The sequence below is a fragment of the Nomascus leucogenys genome, chromosome 19, assembly GCF_006542625.1.
Source record: "Nomascus leucogenys isolate Asia chromosome 19, Asia_NLE_v1, whole genome shotgun sequence".
NCBI classification, from domain to species: Eukaryota; Metazoa; Chordata; class Mammalia; order Primates; family Hylobatidae; genus Nomascus; species Nomascus leucogenys.
The window spans coordinates 45,153,089-45,174,613 of record NC_044399.1 but is presented as its reverse complement, the minus strand read 5'-3'; positions in this window follow the sequence as shown (position 1 = coordinate 45,174,613).

Here is a 21,525-nt window from a genome sequence, read left to right as displayed (position 1 = left end):
GTGTTTCTTGTTGTGATGATGATGTTCCAGAATTTAATCATAGTGTCAGTTGCACAATCTTGTGAATATACTAAAAAACTACCAATAACATACTTCCAAAGGATGAATCTTATTGTATGTGAATTATAGTTCAATAATAAAGAAGAAATAACTCTTCTATTTAATTAAAAATCTGTCCTATTTAATGTATACATTAAAGCAATATAATTATAATATTCTCATTAATAATTACATTTAATTTGAAAAACTTCCTCCAGGGTTAATAGCAAAGAAGATAATAATATGAAGTTTTATTTTATTTGTGAGGGTGGGCAAGAGAAATAGTGTTCATTTCTAATTCAGGGACTAACTTTCATAGAGGCTGTAATAATTTACTATCTCATCAACAATATAAGCATTCCCTTTTCTCTGCATCATTGCCAAAATCTGTTATTTTACTTGTTCACAATAGACATTCTACTGTATAAGATGATAAGATGATATCTCATTGTTGTTTTAATTTGTATATCTCTGATGATTAGTGACATTGATCAATTTTTCATACGCTTATTTATGGGCCATTTGTACGTCTTCTTTTTAAAAATGTCTGTTCTTTTCCTTTGCCCACTTTTTAATGGGGTTGTTTTTCTCTTGCAAATTTGTTTAAGTTCCTTATGATGCTAGATATCAGGTCTTTGTTGGGTGCATAGTTTGCAAATATTTTCTCCCATTCTGTAGGTTGTCTGTTTATTCTGTTGATAGTTTGACTGTACAGAAGCTCTTAAATTTAATTAGATCCCATTTGTCAATTTTTGCTTTTGTTGCTATTGCTTTTGGTGTTTTTCTCATGAAATTTTGCTCATTCTCTATGTTCAGGATGGCATTGCCTAAGTTGTCTTCTAGAGTTTTTGTAGTTTTGGGTTTTACATTTAAGTCTTTAATCACTCTTGAGTTGATTTTTGTATATGGTGTAAGGAAGGGGTGCAGCTTCAACCTTCTGCTTATAGCTAGCCGGTTATTCCAGCACCATTTATAGAATAAGGAGTCTTTTCCCCATTGCTTGTTTTTGTCAGGTTTCTCAAAGATCAGGTGGTTGTAGGTGTGTACCCTTATTTCTGGGCTCTCTATTCTGTTTCATTGCTCTCTGTCCCAGTTTTTGTAACAATATCATGCTGTTTTGATTACTGTAACACTGTAGTATATAATTTGAAGTCAGGTAATGTGATGCTTTCAGCTTTGTTCTTTTTGCTTAGGATTGCCTTTGCTATTTGTGATCTTTTCTGGTTCTATACAAAGGATGTCATTGGTAGTTTGATAGGAATAGCATTGAATCTGTAAATTGCTTTGGGCACTGTGGCCATTTTAATTATAATGATTCTTCCTATCCAGGAGCATGAGATGTTTTTCCATTTGTTTGTGTCATCTGATTTCTTTGAGCAGTGTTTTGTCATTCTTATTGTAGAGATCTTTCACCTCCCTGTTTATCTGTATTCCTAGGCAATTTATTCTTTTTGTGGCAATTGTGAATGGGATTGCCTTCCTGATTTGGCTCTCAGCTTGGCTGTTGTTGGTATATAGGAATGCTAGTGATTTCTGTACATTGATTTTGTATCCTAAAACAATTCTAAAGTTGTTTATCAGCTGAAGGAGATTTTTGGCCAAGACTATAGAGTTTTCTAGATACAGAATCATGTTGTCTGCAAACAGGGATAGCCTGACTTCCTCTCTTCCTACTTGGATGCCTTTTATTTTTTTCTTTTGCTTGATTGCTCTGATTAGGACTTGCAATACTATGTTGAATAGGAGTGGTGAGAGAGAGCATCCTTGCCTTGTGCCAGTTTTCAAGCAGAGTGCTTTTAGCTTTTGCCCATTTAGTATGATGTTGACTGTGGGTTTGTCATAGATGGCTTTTATTATTTTGAGATCTGTTTCTTCAATACCTAGTTTATTGAGAGTTTTTAACATGAATGGGCATCAAATTCTGTTGAAAGTCTTTTCTGCATCTAGTGAGACAATCTAGTGTTTAGTTCTGTTTATGTGATGAATCACATTTATTGATGTGTGTATGTTGAACCAACCTTGCATCCTGGGGATGAAGCCTACGTGATTGTGATGAATTATCTTTTTGATGTGTTGCTGGATTCAGTTTGCAAGTCTTTTGTTGAGGATTTTTGTGTCAATGTTCATCAAGAATATTGTCCTGAAGTTTTCTTTTTTTGTTGTATCTCTGCCTGATTTTGGTGTCAGGATGAAGCTGGCGTCACATAATGAGTTGGGGAGAAGTTCCTCCTCCTCGATTTTTTGGAATAGTTTCAGTAGAAATAGTACCAGCTCTTCTTTGTACATCTGATAGAATTTGGCTATGAATCCACCAGGTCATAAGCATTTTTTGGTTGGCAGGCTATTTATTACTGATTCAATTTTGGAGCTCATTATTGGTCATTTCAGGGAATTAATTTCTTTCTGGGTCAGTCTTGGGAGGGTGTGTCCAGGAATTTATCCATCTCTTCTAGGTTCTCAGACACTGGGAAAAATGCCCCAGTGAGGAGCAGATTAACAACTGCTGTGCCACAATCACAACACAGGGAAATACAGGTGGTTCTGCTTCCATGGCCAAATGATTGGGAGTGGGACCTGCTTATATTTGAGGGAATAATTGAGGAAAACTTCCCCAGCCCTGCTGGAAACCTAGACACCCAAATACAAGAAGCTCAAAGAACACCTGGGAAATTCATCGCAAAAAGATCATTGCCTAGCCACATAGTCATCAAGTTATCTAAAGTCAAAACAAATGAAAGAATCTTAAGAGCTGTGAGGCAAAAGCATCAGGTAACCTACAAAGGAAAACCTATCAGAGTAACAGCAGATGTCTCAGCAGAAAATCTACAAGCTAGAATGGATGGGGGTCCTAGTTTTAGCCTCCTTAAACAAAACAATTATCAGCCAAGAATTTTGTATCTAGTGAAACTAAGCTTCATAAATGAAGAAAAGATAGTCTTTTCCAGACAAATGCTGAGAGAACTCACTCTACCAAGCCAGCTCTACAAGAACTGCTAAAAGGAGTTCTAAATCTTGAAACAAATCCTTAAAATACACTAAAATAGAAACTCGTTAAAGCATAAATCTCACAGGAACTATATAACAATAACACAACGAAAAAAAGGTACTCAGGCAACAAACAGCACGATGAATAGATTAGTACCTCACATCTCAATACTAACGTTGAGTGTAAATGGCCTAAATGCTCCTCTTAAAAGATACAGAAGGGAAGAAGGGATAGGAATTCACCAACCAAGTTCATACTGTCTTCAGGAGACTCACTTAACACATAAAGACTCACATAAACTTAAGGTAAAAAGTTGGAAAAAGATATTCCATGTAAATGGACATCAAAAGGGCATGAGTAGCTATTTTTACATCAGACAAAACAAACTTTAAATTGGCAGCAGTTTAAAAAGACAAAGATATAATGATAAATGGGCAAGTCCAACAGGTAAATATCACAATCCTAAATACATATGCCCCTAACACTGGAGCTCCTAAATATATAAACCAATTACTACTAGACCTAAGAAATGAGATGGACAACAAAATAATAGTGGGGAACTTTAGTACTCCACTAACAGCCCTAGACAGGTCATCAAGAAAGAAAGTCAACAAAGAAACAATGGACTTAAACTATACCCTACAACAAATGAACTTAACAGATATTTATAGAACATTCTACCCAACAACTGCAGAATATACATTCTATTCATCAGCACATGGAACATTCTCCAAGATAGACCATATGATAGGCCACAAAACAAGTCTCAGTAAATTTAAGAAAACTGAAATTATATCAAGTACTCTCTTAGACCACAGTGGAATAAAATGGAAATCAACTCCAAAAGGAACCCTCAAAACCATGCAAATACATGGAAATTAAATAAGCTACTCCTGAATGATCACTGGATCAACAATGAAATTAAAATAAAAATTTCAAAGTTATTTGAACGGAATAATAGTGATACAACCTATCAAAATCTCTGGGATACAGCAGTGCTAAGAGGAAAGTTCATAGCATTAAATGTCTATAACAAAAAGTTTGAAAGAGCACAAGTAGACAATCTAAGGTCACACCTCACGAAACTGGAGGAACAAGAACAATCCAAACACAAATCCAGAAGAAAATAAATAATGAAGATCAGTGCAGAACTAAATGAAATTGAAACAAAAAAAAGATAAATGAAACAGAAGCCGGTTCTCTGAAAAGACAAAATTGATAGATCATTGCAAGATTAGCCAAGAAAAAAGAGAGAATGAGCTCAATTAGAAACAATATGGGAGATATTACTACTAATACCACAGAAATACAAAAGATTATTCAAGGCTACTATGAACACCTTTATGCACATAAACCAGAAAACCTAGAGGTAATGAATAAATTCCTGGAAATATACAACCCTCCCAGATTAAACCAGGAAGATACAGAAACTCTGAATAGACCAATAACAAGCAGGGAGATTGAAATGGTAATTTCAAAATTGCCAACAAAAAAAGTCCAGGACCAGATGGATTCACAGCTGAATTCTATCAGACATTCAAAGAAGAATTGATACCAATCCTATTGACACTATTCCACACAATAGAGAAAGAAAGAATCATCCCTAAGTCATTCTATGAAGCCAGTATCACCCTAATACCAAAACCGAAGAAGGACATAACAAAAAAAGAAAACTACAGACCAATATCCCTCATGAACATAAATGCAAATTTCTACAAAATACTAACCAAATGTAATAGTATATTAAAAAGACAATCCACCATGATCAAGTGGGTTTCATACTAGGGATGCAGAGTTGGTTTAACATATCCAAGTCAATAAATTTGATACACCACATAAACAGAATTAAAAAAACAAAAATCACATGATCATCTCAACAGATGCAGAAAAAAGCATTTGAAAAAATCCAGCATCCTGTTATAATTAAAACCCTCAGCAAAATTGGCATAGAAGGGACATACCTTAAAGTAACAAAAGCCATCTATGACAAACCCATAGCCAACATTACACTGAATGGGGAAAAGTTGAAAGAATTCCCCCTTGAGAACTGAAACAAGACAAGGATGCTCACTTTCACCACTTCTATTCAACATAATACTGGAAGTCTTAGCTATAGCAATTAGACAAGAGAAAGAAATCAAGGGCATCCAAATCAGTAAAGAGGAAGTCAAGCTGTCTCTGCTGATGATATCATCATATACCTAGAAAACTCTAAAGACTCCTCCAGAAAACTCCTAGAACTGGTAAATGAATTCAGTAAAGTTTCAGGATACAAAATTAATGTACACAAATAAGTAGCTCTGCTATATGCTAACAGCAACCAAGCTGAGAATCAAATCAAGAACTCAACCTCTTTCACAATACCTGCAAAAAAATTAAATGCTTAGGAATATAACTAATCAAGGACCTGAAAGACTTCTACAAGGAAAACTATAAAACACTGCTGAAAGAAATCGTAGACAACACAAACAAATGGAAACATCCCATGCTTATGGATGGGTAGAATCAATATTGTGAAAATGATCATACTGCCAAAAGCATTCTACAAATTCAATGCAATTCCCATCAAAATACCACCATAATTTTTCACAGAACTAGAAAAAATAATCCTAAAATTCATATGGAACCAAAAAAGAGCCCACATAGCCAAAGCAAGACTAAGCAAAAAGAACAAACGTGGAGGCATCACATTACCTGACTTCAAACTATGCTATAAGGCCATAGTCACCAAAACACCATGGTACTGGCATAAAAATGGGCACATACACCAATGGAACAGAATAGAGAACCCAGAAATAAACCCAAATACTTACAGCCAACTGATCTTCAACAAAGCAAGCAAAAACATTAAGTGGGGAAATGACAACCTATTCAACAAATGGTGCTGGTATAATTGGCAAGCCACATGCAGAAGAATGAAACTGGATCCTCGTCTCTCACCTTATACAAAAAGCAACTCAAGATGAATCAAAGACTTAAATCTAAGACCTGAGACTATACAAATTCTAGAAGATAACATGAGAAAAACCCTTCTAGACATTAGCTTAGGCAAAGACTTCATGATCAAGAACCCAAAAGCAAATGCAATAAAAACAAAGATAAATAGATGTGACTTAATTAAACTAAAAAGCTTCTGCACATCAAAAGAAATAATCAGCAGAGTTAACAGACAAACCATAAAGTGGGAGAAAATTTTCACAACTTATACATCTGACAAAGGGCTAATATCCAGAATCTGCAAAGAACTCAAACAAATCAGCAAGATAAAAAAGTAAACTGTCCCATCAAAAAGTGGACTAAGGAACAAGAATAGAGAATTCTCAAAAGAAGATATACAAATGGCCAACGAACATATGAAACAATGCTCAACATCAATAATTACCAGGGAAATACAAGTAAAACCACAATGCAATACCACCTCCCTCCTGCAAGAATGGCCATAATAAAAAAAAAATTAAAAAAAAATTGATGTTGATGTGCTTTTAGTGAAAATGGAACACTTTTACACTGTTGGTGGGAATGTAAACTAGTACAACCACTATGGAAAACAGCATGGAGATTCCTTAAAGAACTAAAAGTAAACCTACCACTTGATCAAGCAATCCCAATACTAGGTACCTACCCAGAGGAAAAGAAGTCATTACACAAAAAAGATATTTGCATATGCATGTTTATAACAGCACAATTTGAAATTGCAAATATATGGAAACAGCCCAAATGCTCATCAATCAATGAGTAGATAAAGAAAATGTGGCATACATATATACCATGAAAATATATGTACTACTCAGCCATAAAAAAGGGATGAGATAATGATATTTACAGCAACCTGGAAGGAACTGGAGACTATTATTCCAAGTGAAGTAAGTCAGGAATGGAAAACCAAATATTGCATGTTCTTACTCATAAGTGGAAGCTAAGCTATGAATACACAAAGGTGTAAGAATGATACATTGGACTTTGGGGACTTGGGAAAGAATGAGAGAGGAGAGAGGGATAAAAGACTACACACTGGGGGCCAGGCGTGATGGCTCACGCCTGTAATCCCAGCACTTTGGGAGGCCAAGGCGGGTGGATCACAAGGTCAGGAGAGTGAGACCATCCTGGCTGACACGGTGAAACCCGTCTCTACCAAAAATACAAAAAATTAGCCAGGCGTGGTGGCAAGTGCCTGTAGTCCCAGCTACTCAGGAGGCTGAGGCAGGAGAATGGCGTGAACCTGGGAGGCAGAGCTTGCAGTGAGCCGAGATCGTGCCACTGCACTCCAGCCTGGGCGACAGAGCGAGACTCCATCTCAAAACAAAAAAAAAAAAAAAAAGACTACATATTAGGTACAGTGCACACTGCCTGGGTGATGGGTGCACCAAAAATCTCAGAAATCACCACTAAATAACTTATTCATCTGACCAAACACCACCTGTTCCCCAAAAATCTATTGAAATAAAAAGCCTGGACTCACCTTCGAATGTTATGCTTTAGTTAGTCTAGTGAGAAGCCTAATCAAAGATAGTCTTTGAAAACTCTCCAGGTGATTATGTAATTAATCAAGATTGATAAGCACCATTCCTAAATCTCACTCCCTGTACAGCTCAAACTTTACCTCTCCTTTAAGTTTCTCTGTGTACTTTTGCTTGAGGTAATGTTCTTTTCTCCAAACGACCATAACCACCTGAATCTTTCCTATGGCCCCTTCTTGGTCTACCTGGCATTCCAGTTACTTATGAACATGGGATATATCTCATACTCAGCTATGGCTGTCTTTGGAGATGAAATTTGTTTGCAAATATTAAGTCCTCAATACCTATTTGTTGTATGAATTAATGAATTCACATGCTTGCACACATTCCCTACACTTGATCTCATACCCCATCCCACACCCTTATTGATCCCCTGCCACCTTGTTTCCCTTCCCCACAAGTTCACAATCAGTTCAGGCCCCCAATCATTTTATGCAACTATTAAGCTTAAAACACACAGAGAAGACAAGAGTTGGGCAAATTAAAAGGTCTGTTATATTCCTAACAGAATGTTTGTAATCAGCAAAGTTAGAACTGTAAATATCCAACTTACCTTTAATTGACTAACACTGCCAGCTTCCTGGTGTTTAATCCATACCTATACATTTTGTCTTTGAATATAAAAAGAACTACTCACCATTGTATTGTCTTTCACTTTGCACAGTGTGCACTATTCTTAAGTTCAATTTAATGCCTATGTCCTATTTTCCATTTTATGTAATGCTGTGATACCACATGACAGCTAAGTTCTAAGTATCTTCAGATATTGTAGATTTGTCATAATATGAGATAAATACATAGTTTTTGCCTCTCTTATAGATAATAAGTTGAGTGACTGCTTTAAGACCCTACAGGAATATATAAGACCATGTTTGGAAAGACTCAAGTAACTTAGTCTAGAAAAAGAACTACAAGATTATTGGAACATTTTAGGATGGGTGAAGAGTCAACTATTGTTTCTTTGGGGTAAATCAGATGGGGAGTAGGGAGAAAACAAGAACAAAAATAGGTTTTTTAACCACCAGTTGTTACCATAATGCCCAGCTCAGAATGCAGAGTTCAAAAGCTAAAGAGTGCCTACAGCAGTACCCATTACCACTGCCTTCCTTCCAACTCCATCTGCCTGTCCCTATGCTCTTGAGATATAATGACTTCAGGTTTGATGGGGCTTTCTCTTATTTTCTGCAACTGAACCTTTTCCTAGGGTCTTGAGATTCCTTGTGCTTTCACTTGTGACAGTAACACCCTTCTGGACTCAGTTCTTCCAGATTGTTTCATCCCAAAGATGCTCAAATTCTCGTTCTGACTAGGGAGGGCACCATAGAAGGAAAATGAAGTCAGATAATCTCAAGATTATCTGTCATCCTTTTCCACACCCCTACCCTGAACTCACAGCCTTTGCTGAACTCAAGTCTATCTACAGGCTCTGGCTGCTTTTTCCATTCTTCCTCCCATCCGATGTCCCTCCCAAGCTGTTATGCTTTGTTTCCTTATAAACAAACACCCTCTCTCCACTTATGCACCCCTCCTTGCCTCACTCATGAAACACTTTGTCTACATTAAACCCTGTCTGTACTTAAACACTGCTTTCTTCAGTCACCCTTAGGATACACTTTGCTCTTTGTCCGCTACTTTCCATAACTTGGGGGCAGGACACAGGGTCATGATTTTTCTACTTCCTACAGCCACTTTCACATTATTAGTTTCTCAAACTCTTAGGAAATTCACTTAGAAAATAACATTTATAAACTTACATGTCATCCAGCCAGTCCACATCAAGCTTCTGCAGCTGATTACTCTGGCATGTTGATTCATATCTGATTGACAACCATCATCTCTAACACTATTTTCAGTGACTTCAAAAACAATGTGAAAGACACATCAATCCTTAACCTCACTGACTTCAGTGAGTCTCACTTCTTGTTTGCTCTAGCCATATGCTCCCAGATCCTTGCCTGAATCTGCCATTCTCCTAGGATGGCTCTGAAATCTTAAACTCCAGTGCCTCACTCTTAACTCCAACTTCTTCCTCCAGCTTTCTCATCCATTAGTCCATATCTATTTTTAACCTCGTCAGAACTTCTTACGTGACTCCCATTTTCTCTCAGTCTACCATCCCCTTCTATTCTTCTAGTTATGCTTTCTCCTTTTCTTTCCTAGATCTTTTTTTTTTTTTTTTCTGGAGATGGAGTCTTTGTCTCCCAGGCTGGAGTGCAGTGGTACAATCACAGCTCACTGCAACCTCCGCCTCCCGGGTTCAAGCAATTCTCTTACCTCAGCCTCCCTGGTAGCTGAGATTATAGGCATGCACCACCACACCCAGCTAATTTTTGTATTTTTAGCAGAGACAGTGGTTCGCCATGTTGGACAGGCTGGTCTCTCGAACTCCTGACCTCAGGTGATCCACCTGCCTCAGCCTCCACCCAAAGTGCTGTGATTACAGGCGTGAGCCACCATGCCCAGCCTCTTTCCTAGTTAGTTCATTCTCTCTCTCTCTCTTTCTCTGCTAACACATAACCACACATCCTGCTGCCAAAAGGAAATGGAAGCCATCAATGAAGTTCAGTCATTTCTTACTCACTAATTATAAACATGCATCTACACCTTTTCCCTTATCTCTCTTTCTCCCTTTACCTCTCTAAGGCTATTGTACTCACCAGTGCTGCCAATCTTAGCTCCTTGGCTTTCCATGGAGGTTGCCCTATCACTCACTCATCTATCATCATTTTCAGTCACTGTCCTACTCAGCTCTTTGCATTTTAATGCACTCTGGTCTCTCTCTTTTTGAAAAAAATAATGAAAATTCTTTAACCCTACATTGTCCCGAGAATACCATCCTCTCTCCCTTTACTATGATAATCTAGCTTTGGGAATTAGTACATCATCCTTGCTGACTCCTCTTCCTTGCTCCCATTCACTCAGTGGCCCACAACAATCTGGCCTCCTAAAAAGCACTCTGTTGAAACTTCCCTGAAAAAAAGTCACCAATGACTCTTTCATTGCTGAATCCAATGGACAACTTTGTTCTTTTTTGACTTCTCTGCACCATTAACACTGTTCTACCCTACAGCCTGCTTTATCATAATTCTACCTTTTTACCTCTCTAATGACCCTTTCCTATCCATCTTTCTCTTCTCAGCCTTAAAATGTTTTACGAAAAATTCTACCCTCGGTGCTCTTTTCTTCGCATTACTTAGACTGTCCCTTGAAGGGATCCATTCCTTTTTTTCTTATTGATAAACTTCCCAAAATATGTACTGAATCATTCTTGATCCAAAGTTCTTGACCTGTAATGCAACTAACCTTTGGGCATCTCTAACTAGTTATCAAATATGACATATCCAGGTATAAACTTGTCATTTCATCCCCAAACAAATTTCTTTTCCTGTATCCTCTTTCTCAGTGAACAGCAAACTCCATTGTCTATAGATAGCTTAAGGCAGGAACATGGGGGTCATCACACATGACTCCACCTCCTCACTCACCACCCTATATCAGTCAACATACCCTGGCAATGAATTCTCCTTAGTATCCCAAGAAGCTGACTGCTTCTCTGATAATTCTTGCTGCCACTGTCATCACTTATCTCTTACAAGTGTTAATTTCCCTCCAAAATTATCTATTAAAAATATATCTAATCACATCTCTCCCTGTTAAAATCCCTCCCAGGCCATAGTTTTAAAACAAATAAACTAAAATGACACACAAATATCTATGTGACTTGGCTTTTGCTTACCACTCACCTTGCAGTAATTATCTCAAGAATTAATTATTCCTTCAGGAAGTTTACCCTGACCCCTCAATCTAAGAGCCCCACCTGGGTTTCTAGAAAATGCTATGCTCATAGGATCAGAGCATGGATTGCCATGTCCTGTATAATTAATGGTTTACTTGACCTTTCTGCCATTTAAGAAGTGAGCTCCTTGAAGTCAGGGGCTCAATCCTCATTAAATTTTAAATACCCAACATTTAATATAATAGCTAACAAAGAGTAGGCAACTAAGAAATGTTTGGTAAATAGATGAGGTGAATCAATGCTTGATAAACAAATAAAAATGAAATGACATCTTTTCCTACATAAAGAAAGTGTTGGGAAACAAAAGGAAAATATAATAGGAAAAGTAAAAGAAAGACTCCTAAAAAGAAAAAAACAGGCATACTAACGGATGGGGAAAAGAACAACCTTCTCCTCCAGTCTACAAGGGTTTACACTGCCACGGTGGCAGCTCATATGAAGACTTTATAGTCATAACCCATTTTGCTCTTTGCTTCTGAACCCTGAATGGTTGATCAGAGCATGGAATTCTCTTTAAATTCTGAGCTTGGTAGCAGAATGATATGGAAGAAGCATGAAATATTTCTTTCTCTTCTTCAACACTAAGAATTGTTTGCATCATGCTGAAAGACAAAGCCATTTTGCAGATATAGTCTTCATAAATATGTGCCTGAGATACTTGCTGAACACAGCAAAAATATACTTTTTTCACTGCTTTTCTCTAGAGAAGTAAGAAAGCACATTTTAAATGAAGGATTTTTAATAGCTGCAGAAATTTTTGGCTTGAAATCAAAGTATCAGAAAGTATGCATGAAATTAAATCCAATCCAAAAGCCAGAGATTAAAAGTTGTCAGGACCACCTTTTTTGTGGGCATGTAAGTTATCAATTGTGACATCTGTAAACCTGCAGCCAAGAGACTTTGATTTCAAGTCCTTGACTGTCACTCAAATTTTTAGGGCCCCAGTTTGTACAATGTAAAATGGGGATGTCCACCCAGTCTGACATACAGGATAATCAAATTCATATATTCAAGCATTTATTTTAACAAATGCTTTTTGAATGTCATTTTTCTATTCATCAATGATACAGTTGTACACAAAGCAGGCAAGTTTCAGCCCTCCTAGAGCTTGCATTCTATTGAGAAAGACAAACAGAAATCAAACAAGTAGATGGAAGTATACCTTAAGGAGGTAGTAAGTACACACAAGAAAAATTAACCAGGGTAAGGGGATAGAGAATGGCAATACAGTTGTGTATTTGTTGAGGGGGATGAGGGCAGGGAGGTTCTCTCTCAGAAACTGATTTCTTAGAGGTGACCCGAGCAAGGTGAAGCAGTTATATCAACATCTGTAGGAAGAACATTCCAGGCAGAGGAGCTGAAAAGGAAAGGCCCTGAGGTAGGCATATACTTAGTACATTCTAGGAGCAGTAAGGAAGCCAGGGTTGTTAAAGCCAAACTACAGAAAGGACAGGAAAGAGGAGAAAATGAAGTTGGAAAGATAATTTTGGCCCAGATACCACGTATGTATGAAAATATTTTGTAAATCATTATTGACTGTAAAATTGTAAGGCCGATTCACTCTAAAGGGCATGGGAGACTGAAATCAGTCTTCATATAGTTTAAGCAGTTTGTATTTAAAGTCCCATCTCATAAGACTTTGAAATGGTGTCATTCATTGCATTGGCATGGCTTATTTCACCAGGTGATCTAATTTCGCTCACATGTGAGCATACGGAAACACACATATACACAGGGAGTTTGTCTTTACGCTCTCTGTTTCATTGTTTGAACACCCTTGGATTACTTCCTTTTCTTATATAGCAATAATAAAACCGGTAAGAGAAAATAGTATCATATTGACCCTCCAAAAATTGTGTCTTTTATTGATTTTAAAGCAATAGTCAGACCCTTGTAACTGAAGCTTGACCCTTGGTTCTACTATGAGACAGGAACATTGACAAATTAGAGAGAGTCATAACAAAGCCACAGACATAATCACAAGATTAAGATAGGAAACCATAAGTGACAAATTATCTAAGGCAGTCATGAAGAATATAAAAGGAATCATAAAAAGAAAGAAGCCACACAAATTTCAATTTGTTAAATAACAGCCAGGGTTGAACTACCCAAGGAGTCAATTGATTGTATGACCAGATCCCTAGAGAACATTTGGTTTCAAGGGATCTCAAAAATATTCAGCCCAAAGGGAGCTGTAAAAAAAGAGAGCTTCAGTGTAAGGAAGTTCACAGCTACAATCTTAGGATTTCTTTTCCCTGACCCTCTCCTTTGTACTTCCATCTGCCCCTCCAGTTGGGTCTTTTGCCACCTCCAACCTGCCTCTTCTGCAGTTCTTTTATTATCTCTCTACATTCTCCCCTCTGAAAATATTTCTTCTGAAGCTTGTTCTCTCTCCCACACTTAATACCTACATGTTTTTTTGATAGACATCTCTACTGCATGTCTTTATGTGCTAGTTTTTCAAACTCAATGTTTCAATGAATAAGGTAATCTTCCTCCCTCTCCCCAAAATCTCTTTTCCTTTATGACTCCACAATTTCTGTGTGGGGCCTCACAATTCTTAGTTACTCAGACTCAATCCTTAAAGCCTTCTTTGCAGCCTTGCCTCTCATTTTCTCCCAAGTTCAGTCAATAAACTCTAGCAATCCCCCTTGAGTTCTCATTTGTTCTCTTTCCCTGCCTCCTCCCTATCTCCCTACCTCTTGCCTAGGTAGACATAGTGGCCTCTCCACATACCTTTCCCTCTAGTCCGTCTTCCTTTGATGTATTTAACAAAATGCTATCAGGGGATTTTCCAAAGTAGACTCTGATCAGGTCATTGCCCTCCTCAGAAATTCTTCAAAGTCTCTGTGTAGTTCAAAAGATAAAAGCCACACTTCTGCCCCTGACAGTCAAGGTTCTCCATGCTGGGAACCAAGTCCATCTTTCCAGACATTTTTTTTTTTTTTTGAGACGGAGTCTCCCTCTGTCGCCCAGGCTGGAGTGCAGTGGCGCGATCTCCCCTCACTGTAAGCTCCACCTCCCAGGTTCACGCCATTCTCCTGCCTCAGCCTCTCCGAGTAGCTGGGACTACAGGTGCCCACCACCATGCCCGGCTAATTTTTTTATATTTTTAGTAGAGACAGGGTTTCACCGTGCTAGCCAGGATGGTCTCGATCTCCTGACCTCGTGATCCACCCACCTCAGACTCCCAAAGTGCTGGGATTACAGGCGTGAGCCACCACGCCAGACCTTTCTAGACTTTTTAATCTTCCACTCTTCCCCCTACCACACAGTCTGCTCCAGCCAGAGAAATGGCCCACTGCCCTTGAACAGTTCCCAGTACTTCCTCACTGCTCTTCATGTGTGCCACATCCTGCATTCAGATAACCACTACCATATCCACCTTCTAAGGTCCTTCTTCTGTTTTAAAGTCCACTTCAGAATACCGCCTCAGGGAGTGATTTGAAGTGGTATTCTAATCACGCATCCATCTGTTCATTCACCCAGCAAGTATTGAGTACCTACTATGCATTTTACCTCAGTTGTGGCTAGTTGTGCGCCTCTCTTTTCTCTCATTTCCCACCTTCCTCACACCCTAGTAAATGAAGTGTAAGCTCGCTGGAGACAAGTATTGTTGAGGCTTATTTTTTTTTAAACCTACCACAATGGCTGACAGCTAAATACATACCAGCCAAATGAAGAAATGTTTGTTTGCTGTACCCTAAATGAGAGGCACTATCTCAGTTCTTTTAGAAAGGAAAGAAATGGAGAGCAGCTGCCCCACATCCTCCCATTCCATCCATCCTTTTCTCTCTCAAAATCACATGTCCTATAGAAGGACTGTGGTCTCCCTCACATTTATTCTCATTTCCCTCCATTAGGGTCTATTAGTTGGTCAAGGGGCACAGGTTTGTAGCATTCTTGCATCTAGCCTGCAGGTCATGTCTTAGAACCAAGGCAAGCCGAGAGGATGCAGGATATACTTTGGTTACCTAGTAGGCTTAGACACGACAAGGAAGGCAGAATGAAAACTGTTGACTTTTAGCTCATCACCGTGGAGGCTTACCTACCACAAGGTCCATGAGAGTCTGGGGAAGCCATGGCTGGGGACCCAAGTCCTGGCTCTATATAACTTTTAACTCCTGACCTAAGATACTTGAAATCAATGAAGACAAGAGAAATAGCACTGAGATATAGAGATAATGTGAATATAAAATAAAGAGATGTCCCCTGAAAAAGGAGAAAAGAGATGTTCATCAGGAATTGAGGATGTTTTATTACCTTCTTGAGCAAGCATCAAGCTGTTTCTTCTGTGAGGCCAAAACTACCTCAATCATGTGTTCAAGGGTGCTAGAGCTACAAAAATATCAAAGAGAAAGTTTTAAAGGAAACTGGACAAAATTAGAAATCAATACCAGTACTAGTTTGCCAAGTGATCATGAAGTACTCTAATACGTTACTTAGCAGAATTCTACAAAAATTCAAAATGTGAATAATTCTTGGTCTCCAGATTTATGAACATTTGATCTTGAAGAATACACAAATATTTTCCCTCTACAGTTCATCGTGTTAAAAATATGCTGTATTGACAGTTCCTGGTATAAAGGAAGTTTATTTCTGTTTTTGGTGTTGCTCCCTGACTTTAGGTAACAACTAAGAGTTACATGTAATGGCACATTCATTTAGAATTTCATGTGCATTTCACTGATGTCAGTAGATTGGCATTAATTATACTGGAAAATAATATCTTATGTATCAGAAAAAAAATCAGTCATGTGGAACAGTGCACAGCCTCAAGTTTTAGATATGAATTCTGAATCTTAATTCAGGAAGCCTGATACTCATATAACTCCCACTGTGTAAACTTTCTGACCTTCAGATGAAGCCTCACTAATGTTTTACACTTATTCCAGAAAGCAACGGAAAGAGAAACAGTGTAGGCTTGTTTCCCTGAGGCCTTCATCATTCTCCAGAGTTTTATGGGAATATCTGTTTCAATTTCTGACCTGCAGAGTCAGAAGTATGACCAAATGCTATGGGTCATATTCTCTTTGTATCAGCAAAGATCTGGATTGATCATCTTTTTGTGTATAGTATGTATCAGCATGGCAGGGCATGTTTTTCCATTGTATAAAACGTCCTCCAACAAACACCTCTAGTAATATATATTTTTAACACCTAACCCAAACACAACTCACACAGATAATTTCTTGCAGAGTCTGATAATCCATAAAGCTCAAAGTGTTCTAGAATTTTTCAAGACTGTAGTCTGAAACTACAGTTCAACATGCACACATAAATGTACATACATACACACACACACACACACACAAACATATAAAATGTTAAATATTAAACACTCATTCAGCCACTCCACCAATGGATCCCATGAGAAGCAAGAGAACCAGGATAGGCAGGATAGATTTGTGGTTGTGAAGTGAGGAGCAAAGGAGATCAAGACAGAATATTCTAGAATGGAGGTGATTTGGGAGCCAAAGGGGCTATCCAAAGAAACTTCCAAGAAAAGAGGGATCAGGTTAAAAAAAAAAACACCCCAAAAGAAAGATCTTTGCCTGGGAAAAGCATGGGTGATTATGCAAGTTTTAAAGGGTGAATTAAAGGATCAGGCCTGAGTTTCCTGAAGCACCAATATATAAGGCAGAACCATGTTCTGCAAGAGCCTGGGCCTTGCCTCTTGGGAAGACAGGCACTCATATGGCCATAAAGCTAGTCAGAGACAGATGTTCGTTACCACAGCATAAGTGTTGACTATGGAGAAAGTGGTTAAAAAATTGTCATACTCCCAACAGACTGGGATGCTGTTATTGAACTAATAAAAACCTTCCTATTACATAAAGGGAAGTATATATTTTAATAATAAATGGACAAAAAATCAAAATAGAAATCCAAATAGATAGAATATAACTCTGCTAAAAACAAAACTATATATTAAAAAGAGGGCTGATAGATTGTGCCAAAATTTTAATTAAGCTGTTGTGAATGGTTGTGCTGAATGTTTTTCATTTGTTGTTTTATTGTTGTTTCACTTTCTGCATTTTCCTAATTTTTAATTGCACATGAATTACTTTAGTAATGAAAAAACTACAAATAAGCCTTGTTTATTTTCTGAGGTTTGATACCCAGGATTACACTGTCATACAAGGAGCTCAGAAATGGGAATCAGAATACCTGAGTTTTAGTACAAATCTGTTGGTCTGCAACTGTGTGAATTTAGGCAAGTCACTGGACCTCTCTGACAACAATCATAATTTACTGAACTACTGAATGTGTACTCTGTATCAGGCACTTCCTTAAATACTTTGCCCATGTTATCTACTATTCCCATTAATGAAATAGATAGGTCTTGCTCTACTACTGTGTAGATGAGAAAACTGAGTCTTAAAGAAATGAAATAATTGCCCAAGACTACATAGTTAGCAAGCAACTGAACTAGGAATAGAACTTAGGACTATCTATATGCCTTCTCGCCTTCTCATCTGTAAAATTAAGGATAAGCTGTGCTTCTTGAACTTTTCTATTCATGAGTTCCCATGAAGCCAGGACTCTGTATTAGTTTTGCTCACTGATACACTTAGACCAGTGCCTAGGACAGACTAGATACTCAGTAAATATTTGTTGAATTAAAGTACCTGCAGAAGAGATGGAACCCATGATTTTCAGAGTTCTGAAAGCAATTTTCAAAATTACTGTCTACAAGTGGAAATTTTTTAGAAGTCTCATATTTTAACTTAGAACTTTATGTGGTCTTTGTATTCTACTTTATAATATATGTGTTTTAACTTTGAAACTGTTTTTCAATAGTTTCCAACTATTCAACCTTTAGTAACTTTAATCCCCTTTCTCTCCTCAAATACTCAAGCAAAATCGGTGTTCATGGAAGTTTTGACATATTTATCCTATGTCTCCTGGTACACGTGGCATACCTTGCATACCACCATGAGCACATGCACCCGGGCAAAGAAGCATGAATCTAAATGGTCTCTAATGTTCTCACTGATTCTTAAAATGCTACTCTTTCAGGATGGAGCACAATCCACTAAATACAATTGAATAGTAAGACATAGAGTAGAACCTCGTTGTTCTGGACATATGATTTTACATCTTCAGTCTAAAATTGCTTTAGGTTTTCTGGCCCCTTAAATAAATTGGTTTGTTTTAAGCTTGCAATGAACTAAAAGCCCTAGATTTTTCTTTATAAACTATTGTAAACCAAGTACCCCTCATCTCAAAGCTGGCATATTTTTTTAACCTATATGCAAGAGCTTATATTTCTACCCTAATAAAACCAATCATTAATTTCAGTTAATCATTCCACGCTGTTGAGAGCTTTATTGAACCCATCTGTGTCACCTACCACAGTAGCTATTTATCCCTGATGGAAAATTTACAGATTTGCCTTCCCTGTCTTCATCCATAGCATTTATAAAAACAAACAGGACACAACAGAGCTTTAGAGGGTACTATTATAAACCTTCATGTGGGCCACAGACACTCATAGCCAAGAGGGAAGGCATGGCCCCACTAAAGTAACATATCAAAATCCATGCAAGGGTATGAGATATTTTCATATTTTTCAAAAGAAAATGAATTGGTTTTAAAGGACTAGACACACTTAACTTGAATGACAAGTAATCATTCATCAACATGCTAGATCCTGTTGAACAATTACCTATAAATTTGCCTATCTGCAGCTTCATTCATTTAATCTACAAGATATAGAAAAATGTTGATTACATGCACTTCTAAAATCAGAGTTTCTGATAAACAACTCTAGTAGTGTGTTTTTCTTAAATGAGGCTATACTGGCATTTTTTTGGTACGTGTGTACTCTTTTATTGCTTTCTTCCTAACATTTAAAAAATAGGCTTTTTTCTGGAAATTAAAATTCACTTCGTGAATATAAAGGTTCTAGAGTTTACATTTTCTCCATATCTGAATATTAGGTTCACTTTTATTTCTCTGTGGCAGGTGCAGTCAGAACCCCCACCCATATTGCCTCAGCCTTCCCTGAAGGATCACCGCCTAGTCCCTGCACACGCTTCTGTCGTATCTGCCAGAGGGCTTTCTCTGTCACAAGGGAGCCTGCTAGACACATCAGCAGGCCAGGATTTTTCCCAGGGCATCCTAATGAGGAATCCAGTTTGGTCAATAGGCACCCCTGCTGACTCTCCCTCTGTGAGACAATTTTGAGACATATTCTATAGTTTCTCAGAAGGACCTTAGATGAAATGAGCCAGACTTCCAATAGGAATAATTCACTAATTGATGCAGCTTCATTTGCTTTCCTCCCTTCCAGGCTCATTTCTTTATTCCCACCTTGTGCTTTCTGGGATCACTTCCCAAAAACCTACTTGCACCCAAATTTTGATCTCTGAATCTGCTTTGGGAAGAATCAAAGCTGACACAATCTCCAATCTCCTGTACTTCTCCAAGGTGTGATCTTTCTAAAACCAGTAAAATTGTTTCCCAATCATATCAACTGTTGTTTCACTACCCATAGATGCAATCCACTTCCACTTGTGCTTACAGACTAGCCATTACTGACAACCTAGGTGTAGGTGCTTTCTTACCACTGCTCCATCTCTCTTGTGCCTTGATGTCCCTCCGTCATGTTTATTCTACCGTTTACAGTATGAAAGCCGTTCTTTTCATTGGAGAAAAGGAAAACAAAACAGAAGCTAAGCATTACTGTCTTTTTCTATCTCAAGACACTTCAAGGTCATATTCAAAGCCTTCAAAAGAAGAACTTGACGTTAAAAAAAATGAAGTGCTAAGACTGGAAAATACCGAAATAATTAGTTGAAAAGTTACATTAACCGTCTACACCACGATAGTTATCATCTATCTATAAGATATCAAGAGAGTAGGCAGAGGCGTTGAGAGGAATATGATGAGTCTGAGTAAAATAACTGGTCCTCCTGGGGAACCTTCCAGATTATCACATTACCTCAAAAATGACCACGCTGTAGTCAAGAACATCAGCTTTAGGAAATATAACACCAAAGGCTCCTTCTTTGAAGCTGCCACAATGTAGATCTATTCAAAATGTGCCTGACAGTAAGCTTCATTAAGCCTTGGTAAGTAACAGAAACAGAGTTCTCGCCACAGTGTTTGTGTGATAGCTCCAAAGGCAGATTTAAAGAGAAGTCACTGCTGAATTGTTTGCCTTTGCAAGAAGCCTTTTCAGCCTGAACACAAATATGTTCACTATAAACTCATTGTATGTGATATTGTGCACCCATTTATAATGATCTTTTTTTAAAAAATGTGCTGCTTAAATGACTCATTCTTTTTTACAGACTAGTATAGCAATCACTTTTAGAAAACTATTAAAATACCTCAGTTTAAGAGAAGAAAATGTACTTCGTATTATATTTTCTTTCATTAAGGTAAGCCAGCTGTACTATTGCATTTAAGTGTAATTGTTTAACAAATTTTTTCTGAAAGAAAAACACTTCAGAAAACACAGTAACAGGTCTTCAAGACCATGCTATGAAAAAAAAAAATCTTGCTAATAATGTCCCATTTTCCCTCCTCCAACTGAATAAGCCTGTGGTAATTATGAGATGATAATCTACGGAGACAGAGACACCGTGGTTGCCCGATCCTTTACTAGCTTTGTGGCATTAAGAGAATCACTTAATCTTCCTGAGACCCAGTTTCCTCCTTTTCTAAATGGATTCTTTAAAGGTTAAAAGAGATGACATGTTTATAAGGCCTGACATATAGCTGGTCTTCAGAAGTAAGTTATGGTAAGTAGAGTAAGAATTGCAATAGCGGCAGCTGCACCCAGAGACAACTCGGGATTCAGGCCACTGCTCTAGTGCTCTTGCAAGTTTTGTTCCCTGGTTCTCCCTCAGGTTTGGGAGATTTCTTATTAGCTTTCATTTCTTGGGTTCTTGTTGTGAGACATGGTAGTGGTACCTCATAGTTCCCTCTTGCATTTGGAGGTTATAGATGGGGACTTTCAAAGAATGGTCATGTTTAAAACCTATTTGGTCTCCAAAGCTTGTCCATGAGATGTTGTAGGCCTTTTCTCATCTTACTTGGCATGTACTTAACTGAAGATAGCAGCAGTGTTAAGTTGCTGGTTCACTCATTTTGGGTTATGTTCTCTAGGTGATGCATTATGCATTTTTGCCTACGTTTAGTCCTCCATTCTCACCCTGGTAGTCCGCAAGCTC